The sequence below is a fragment of the Podarcis tiliguerta genome (assembly GCF_965153285.1).
Source record: "Podarcis tiliguerta genome assembly, chromosome: 8".
Taxonomy (NCBI): Eukaryota; Metazoa; Chordata; class Lepidosauria; order Squamata; family Lacertidae; genus Podarcis; species Podarcis tiliguerta.
Genome location: NC_139541.1, coordinates 61,857,311 through 61,865,682, shown reverse-complemented (window position 1 = coordinate 61,865,682; position 8,372 = coordinate 61,857,311). Strand labels below are relative to the sequence as shown.

Genomic DNA, 8,372 nt, shown 5'->3' with positions numbered 1-8,372 from the left:
GAGTGCGCGTGCGCGCGTTTGGAAATCTCCTGGCCGAGCGTTGAAAGATTCGAATTGGAACGCTCGCGTTGCAGCTGCAACGGATGGTGCTCGAAGAGGCTCGCGATATTCTGACAACAGCAACGGCGCTGGCATACAATAAAAATTTAGCCTAGCATATGCGTATGCATCTTATATCTATCTAGAGCTCTGTGTGTGTGAGACCCGAAAATCAGTTCTAAATACTGCAGTGCAAAACGTTTAAATTCTGATCGTAAAAATAATAGTGATGATAATAATATTCTGCTTGATATCAAAACAACATTAACACTTAGTATCGATACTAACAGGAAGTGCAGGCAGAGGTGAAACGATAGGTATAAATGGCGGATAAATGGCAAGCTGACCTTTGTTCACCAGCCTTGAAGTACAGGCGAATCGCGTGGCACTGTCTAGCAGCGACTGCCAGCGCCACCCGAAGCCTGGCTAGATCGTCGGTGGTTTTAGAAAAAGAGTATCGGGAACAGACAATCCGTCGATCCCACAGTTTGCTCGAAGTAAGTCTTGTGGAGTTTAATGGTGAAAACTTGCATAGGGTTGTAGCCAGCAATATTATCACCGCTATCATCGTTATTATTTACTCTGTCTTTTAGGTTGACTTCTTACTGAAGGAGGTGAGGCTACATTACAAGTCAATATGCAAAATTCAAAATCAGTAATAAAAACATGATCAGTTACAGTGTAATGAAATAACATTAAACAGTGCTGCTAAACAAAAGTTATCTTAAAACATGCCAGGATACACATAAAAACTACAAACAAACCCTAAAACCAAACCAAGATAAAACAAAGCAAATGTTTTTTTTGTGTGTGATTATTATTAAGGCATCATTTTTTTTTTTAAAAAAAAGATTATTTACTATGAGTAATTAGTTCTTCAATTTGCTTGTTTTCCTGTTCATGCCCAATATTTTCTCCCTTTTTTATCAGGTTCATTCAGGAGTCACCAATCTTTTTACACCCATCGGCACACTGGGATTTTTCAATGAGTCCTGTGGGCACCAACCCCTCTGGTCATTTCTTTCCCCCCACCACCATATGAGGCGCGAAAAGAGCATGCACACCACACGCTTCACTTTTCAAAGGATCTGAATAAAAGGCAGATCTAGTAGAATTAATCTGAGCACATGGAGCTGAAAGAAAAAGAAGTGACTTCCAACTCTTTTCTTCAACTCTGTTCTTTTTGAGGATTAAAAGGGTGACTAACCTTGAAGAGTGATTAGATGGGGCGGTTCAGAGGCTTCATGGGCAATAGGGAAGACCTCAGCAGTGGTGGACTTTGGGCCCTTAAATTTCAGTGTCGCCCTGTGTGATGCTAAAATTTGGTGTCCCCTGCCTCTTGCGCTCTGTTTTACAGCATTGTTGTGCCACTTGGCAGCACAGTGCCCAGTGCAGCCACACCGGTTGTGCTACCCTAAAACCGCCTCTAACCTCAGTATCTTGAAACCCACACTTGCCATGTTGGCAACCCCCTATATCTGATAGCAAGCATATGTGCAGTGACTGTGGTTTTCTTAACGTTTGTACAGGGCCCTAGAAAATTTGGGATTTTATAACTAATGATCGGTATTTCCTGAAGTAACCCTGCTGTCAGTCTGCGTTAAGAACACTGATAAGTGATAGCCTGAATTTGGAAAGCATGAAAGAAAGGATGTAAAATGTTTGCTTTACCTTCAATGAAACTTCACGTTTCTGTCAGTCTCTGTCTTCGAAAAAGAGCTTCCAGCGGCTCCTTCTAAATACCACAGGGCTCTGGAATAGGGCTAGAGAGCCTTTGACCCTTCAGACATTTTTGGACTCCAGCTCCCATCAGCCCCAGCCTGGATAGCCAATGATCAGATGATAGGAGTTGTAGTCCAACAGCTTCAGGAGGTTCATTACCTCTAGAAAATTATCAAAGTTCAGACTTAAGGCTGCTGGCAAGAAGGGCTATCCACTGCCCACTCTTCTTCTGGTAGGGCTCCTGTGCTTTAAACAGCCAGTAGGCAAGTAGAATTTCAACAGGGATAGCTTTTTTTCCGGCATGGAGAGGCTGTGCTATGGGGAAAACTTTATCCGCTAAAATCTGCCATGTAGTTGCTAATGCACAGGAGCCTTGCCAAGGGGGGAAATGTAAGAACTCTAATTATTATTATTTTAATTATTACCTATTGTTTGATTAATGTGTACTTCATTCATTAGCATATTCAAATAACCTGCAATTATGCTTTACAATTCTTGTTATCTTGCATCCTCTTCCAGTCACATCGATTTACAGGCTGGATCATAAGACCAAATTCCAGAGCAGTAACCGTCGTATCCTTGTTATGATCAAAGCTAAGATACAGTGAGTGACTTCTTCAAACCACCACTCCCCTTTCCTTCCAGTCTAAATCCAAATCATTCTGAAACACTCACTCCCCCTAACAACCTTGAGTAGAACTTAAGATGTTTCCCATTCAAGCCTTGACCTCTCCAAAACAAAGTGTTGTATATGATGCTAGTCCACAGAGCAGGCCCATTGAAGTTAATGGGCCTGACTAAATTAGATTCAGTCATTTTAGTGGATTTACACTGAGTTGAACTTAGTTGGATACAACCTTAAAACTGAATAAATTCTTGCCTCTATCACACTTATTTTATTTATCTGCTACATGAAATAATGGCATTTCATCTAAGACATGGTAGGGATGGAATGAGGGATTAGAAGGGAAATGGAAAGCAAGTAAATTCAGATATTAATTCTTCATAATGTTCAGGGCTTGCATTCCAATTAAAGCAATTTTAATTGATTTATCATAGCAGTTTCCATTGGTTGATAAAATGGGGGGGGGGGGCAGAGACCAAAATAGTACATATTCCAATTGTTCAATGCCAGTTAAACTTTAAAGAAAAAATATATATGTGAAGTTAAACATGATGTTGAGGTTGGCTTTTCATTTTCATCATCATTATTAATTGTGTCACAGACAGGAAGTTCAAGGAACTGAAGTTACAGCGGTGCATTTAAAGTAACTGTGTATAAGCAAAATTGTACGCAAAAATATTATATTAGGACAAATTCACACTAAAACGCAGGTGAATGTTCACGAGGACTTTTTAAAAAAACAAACAACCCTGCAGATTAACATGGATAATTGAATTTAGAAATCAAAAGAAACTGAAATAGACAGATTTGCCCATCCTTACATAGAACCTTCTATATCAGGTGCACAAAGTGGTAACCTCAATGGATAGGAATATACAGAGAGATGATGTGGGGGAGGGAATATTTTTACACAGCCCATAGGTGTGTCCCATTATGATGCAGAGCACCAGTAAAAGTATAAGCCACTCAGAAGAGTAAAAGATCCAATCTGAATGGGTGTGTGACCTGCTGTCATCCAGCAATGAATTGGGAAAGCATCTCATAAGCACCTAGAGAAGAACCATTATTTTCCGTAGTGAGTCGGCCACTCCTAGATCCTATTAAACCTCAGTCTGATTATTTCAAATGTGGGTGATCGTGTGCGTCACCAATATGAGCAGTGAAACCAGTGATTTAAATGGAATAGAATGTGAGAGCCAGTTAGCATTTTAGATTAGGACTGGGGAGACCCAGGTTCAACTCACGAAGCTTCCTGGGTAGCATTGGTGAAGCAATGAACGGAAGCAGGTACCCTCTTGGCATCAATAAGGATCAGGCAGACTCAGCAAATGGAGAATTAGAAGGTGAAGTTTATTGCCAGGCAATAAGGACCCAGTTTGGAATCTCTTCCAAAAGGAACTGGGACCCCGATTGACAGAAATCCAGAGGTCTTTATACCTGAGCAGATCACAACAAATCATAGATCATGAGACAACCATGAGGCAGTCACAATATCGCCAGCAAAATTAGCCAATTAGCAAGCTTCTTGCCATGCTTCCAGCTCCTGGTCAAGCACAGAGTTCTAGTTCTGCTTTCCGTTGCTTGCAGTGACGCTCTGTCTAACTTCTCCCCTAGTTATGACAGGAGAGGGAGTTTGGAGATTTTGTGGTTTTGCTCTTCCTGTTCTGTGGATTAATTTAGCCTGTATCTGAGGGGATTTTGTACCAGAATCTCTGATTCACGTCTCCCCCTGTCCAGGGTACATAGATGTTTGTAGGGGAAAGGTCGGCTCCTAATTTTGCTGTTTCAAGCAGTATGCAGTTAGCTAAGGCACAGCTTCCCTTTGATTCAAAATGGATTATAAAATACTGTAAGCCCTGATTATGTGTGAGCATATATGAATATATTGATTACTGATAACTGATTATATGGATAGCATAGGGGTAGCCCTTCTTCCTTGCCTCATTGGGTCAGTAATTCACTTTTTCAACCTATGTACCACACTACGTTTTGAGCAGGCATCGAAAACAGTACAGTGAAACCTCGGTTTTTGAACATAATCCATTCCGGAAGACTGTTTGAAAATTGAAAGCGGAAGGCTCAATACAATAGGGAAACTCAAAACGGAAGCTGTGTAGCATTTTCGGCTTCTGAAAATCGTTCAGAAACCGGAGCAGTTACTTCCAGGTTTTCAGCATTTGAAAGCCGAAACATACGACTACAGAGGCGTTGGACAACCGAGGTTCCACTGTACAATGAAGGTGCCTGAACAACATTAGCAGGCAGTGAGTTCCAGAGAACAGGTGCTAGGGTTGCCATATTTCAAAAAGTAACGTTCCTGACACACACAAAGTGCATTGCCATACATCTGGCTTGCCATAATTCCTCCCTGACTCCATTTTAGGCAAGCCTAGCAGGTGCTGCCACACTATAAACGTTCCAAGTGCAACAATAGGGATCATTCAGTGTTGAGCATAAGGGTTAAATATGTTAATGTTAAAATCCACTAGCCAAGGCCAGGGGATGGGTGGAGGCGTTGCTTAGAGACCAAAGAGACATGGTCTCTGCCAAGGTAACACATGCTCCAATTGGATGTGTAGTTCTGATGCAATTTCCCCCGTATGTTTAAGCTGAATGGCTCACTGAACTAAGAAAGATAAAATATTTCTGTTCCTTTCTCTTAATATTTTACACTACTTTTGCTGTTTCCTCAGTAAAGTGTTTGCGTAGCCCTTGGAATCTAACCCTCACATAAGATGTGATTTCCCCTTTACATGTGGGGTGGGACTCCTGCACACCATTTACTGCTCTGCCAAAGGTAGCAAAATCCTATATTATTATTGCTGTGCTTTTGAATTGCTTCATATGAAATGTCTCAGAGACATTTAACATAAAAATAATAATAATCAGCAATAGCAACCCATATGAAACACTTTATTGTATACAAATAATTAAAACCATTTTCGGTGATATATAAAAAAATACAATTACAGCAATTTCACATATCAAAGCACAATTAAAACAATTTGGTATATAAGAACCATTTCAAATCCAATACAGATACAGACTTGAGCTGGCCCTGAGCATGAGAGTTTGGTGACAAACGTAATTAAAGCAACATCACTGCCACACAGACAGTGTGGTTTCTGTCCTTCTGGAGCTGTTTTAATAGATGCAATCTGTTTTGTAGCTGGAGCTCGTAGAGGTGTCGTCAGCCCGTTGGGTGATGGAAGGGGCGGGTTTGTCCTTGCAGTTTTGCAAGATGAGTTGCTTGGCAGCTGGGACTGCTTGGGGAAGTATTTACTTGAGGGTTATGTCCTATAAAACTGGCACATACCCCACCAGCAGAGTGAAGGAAACCTCAAGCACCAAATTATATACAGGTCAAAACTACACCAGAAGGCTGCCGTTGGTGAGCACTCCCACATCATATACCCTTGATTGCAGTCATTGGATTTTTGTATATCACATGACTGTATATGTTTTGACTCCACAGAGTGGGAAGTGATGGAGACAGGATGTTTGTGTTACTGTGTTCTGTGAAGTGGGACTATTGTCCTTTGTTCTTTTTCTCTTTGCTGTCTGATTCTAGAGAAAGAGGGAGCCATGTTGCAGTGCTCCATGTGTGTTTATATGTAAATAAAGTAGATTAGCCAAAATGCTGAGTTGCTGAGGTCTGTCACGCAAGCTGCGAAGACTCTGCGGATCCCTAAGTGTGCTGGTGTCTGTTGCTGTGATGTTCAGGCTCAAGAAAGCTTTTGAAGCTTCCGAACGATTGACCAGGAGGGAGAGAATCTGCCAGTCAGGAATGTGTCTCTGGCAGGGTCCTACTCAAGTGCAGGACGAGCTCCTGACAGATCTTACCGGGTGAGGCCTTGGCTTTCTGGGGCCTAGCTGAGAACTGCCAGATTCTTGTCACTCCCATTGCAGTAGATCGGCTCATGGGAGCCTGGGTGATGCCATCACCTCCAGGGCAGGTGACAGGAAAGAGGCCTAGCTGGTAGGAGCAGCAGCCAGCTGATATGGCAGTTCCTCCACTATATGTCATGGTGGAAGCCATGTTTATTCTTGTGACTGCTTTATCTACATATTAAGTGGTAGGTGTGGCTAATTTTACCATCAAAATGTGCATATATGTCGGAGGAGCTAAAGACAACTTATAGGTACTTTTCTTCCAACCTGGCTGGTTCCTTGAGCCAAACTGGGAATCTGCTGCCCCTGTGGATCTTGCAGTTTGAGGCGGTCACCTCACATGACCTCATAGGTGGGCCGGCCCTGCCTGCTCCCTTACCCAAAAAGCAGTCATACCTCCATGTTCTAAGTAAGGATGGGTGAATGTGTCCATTTCAGTTTCCTCTCCGTTTCCTATTTCCCAATACTAAGTTCAGGAGAGGTCTCCACATTTTTACATCCATCTGTAAAAAAATTTAAGTCCTCATGAAAATCCTGATATACATATTTTTGTATGCACTTTGCCTACCAGACACATTTTTACAAATAAGTTTCCCCTAATGCATATGTGTGTGTTATTTTCACTAATATATGTATTTTTATGCACATTTTACCTTATGTGCATTTTTGTATTAGTTAGCTGGAGAACCGCGTTGCTAAATTCACAGAAGTGCACATTTCACAGAAGTGCACATTTCAAAGATGGCTGTGTTTTGATCCCCATATTGTTTCAGAAAGTGTGAATTAGTTAGCTTCATCTTGAAATGCAAACTTAATCAAATTTCTCTCCTCCCTACTGCTGAGATAGTCACCATTGCTGCTCTCTGCTTTGGGGGTCTCTCATTTGCCCACTTTCCTCACTCTGATGGTCTTATTGGTGATTCTGGCCTCCTTTCCTCCAAATCCAGACCCTCTGCATCCTCCCATCCTCTTGCTTTTCTATCTTTGGAGTTCATTCTTTGGAAGCTTGTAGATGGGTTCTTAGTATTATAAACAGATAATTCAGATTTCAATACAGTGGTACCTCAGGTTAAGTACTTACTGTAATTCGTTCCGGAGGTCCGTTCTTAACCTGAAACTGTTCTTAACCTGAAGCACCACTTTCGCTAATGGGGCCTCCTGCTGCTGCTGTGCCGCCAGAGTACGATTTCTGTTCTCATCCTGAAGCAGAGTTCTTCACCTGAGGTAATATTTCTGGGTTAGCGGAGTCTGTAACCTGAAGGGTATGTAACCTGAAGCGTATGTAACCCGAGGTACCACTGTAAAGCAATTTTAGTGCTAAAACTGAAACGATTCGCCTTCATGTCTCCTCTCTCTCTCTCATCCTTCCACCTATGCATCTCTCTTCCTCAGTCTGGACTTAAGACTAGAAAAATGAGATACAGGAATAAGCCAAGAAACTGAAATGGATCGATTCCTCCATCCCTAATCCTCAGACACTTTGCTCCCACCTTTCACTTTTCAAAGGCATCTGGCTCCTTCTTTGCCACATATGTTTGGAGCAGCCTTCCAGAACACCTGTGTGATGACACCTCTCTCTTACTTCATTTAAAGCCCTACTTTGAACCCACGTTTCCCATCAAGCCTTTGGCACAACGCCTATTCTCCACACCCTATGTAACTAATGCTAATCAAGTGGAGCAGAAAAAATTGCATATTATTTCCCCCGCCTCCCATGTTGAATTTTAGAGATTCTAAGATCTTTAGACAGGCAACTAGCCTCTTGCATTCTGTGATGCACTGCACTCTGTAAATACTATGGAGTAACAACAACATCATCCTCAACAACAACAGGGTATCAAATTGATGCATCTCATCAGAACAAAGATTTCTTGCTGAACAGGACTTTGACTAGCAAAGCTCTGGCGAGGAAAACAAGGTCACAGCCACACCATACATTTAAAGCTCTCTTATACCACTTGAGTGGGACGCAGGTGGCACTGTGGGTTAAACCACAGAGCCTAGGACTTGCCGATCAGAAGGTTGACGGTTCGAATCCACACAATGGGGTGAGCTCCCGTTGCTCGGTCCCTGCTCCTGCCAACCTAGCAGTTCA

The 8,372-nt window shown here is 42.2% G+C and overlaps 2 long non-coding RNA genes across 5 annotated transcripts in view; both read left to right on the top strand.

Annotated features, from left to right (window-relative positions):
• The window catches only part of LOC310684850, a 231,750-nt gene that overhangs the window by 159,792 nt on the left and 63,586 nt on the right, over positions 1-8,372 (top strand). The window lies entirely within an intron of this gene.
• The window catches only part of LOC310684855, a 34,747-nt gene that overhangs the window by 3,564 nt on the left and 22,811 nt on the right, over positions 1-8,372 (top strand). Inside the window, exons 1-2 of one of the 4 annotated variants that reach the window (XR_014514885.1) lie at positions 38-536; positions 970-1,237. The exons of 1 other annotated variant lie outside the window; for it this stretch is intronic. This is a non-coding gene — a long non-coding RNA (uncharacterized lncRNA). Of the gene's footprint in view, positions 1-37; positions 537-969; positions 1,238-5,875; positions 6,233-8,372 lie in introns of those variants that run through there. 2 more of the 4 variants (XR_014514886.1, XR_014514882.1) reach the window with 2 other exon arrangements.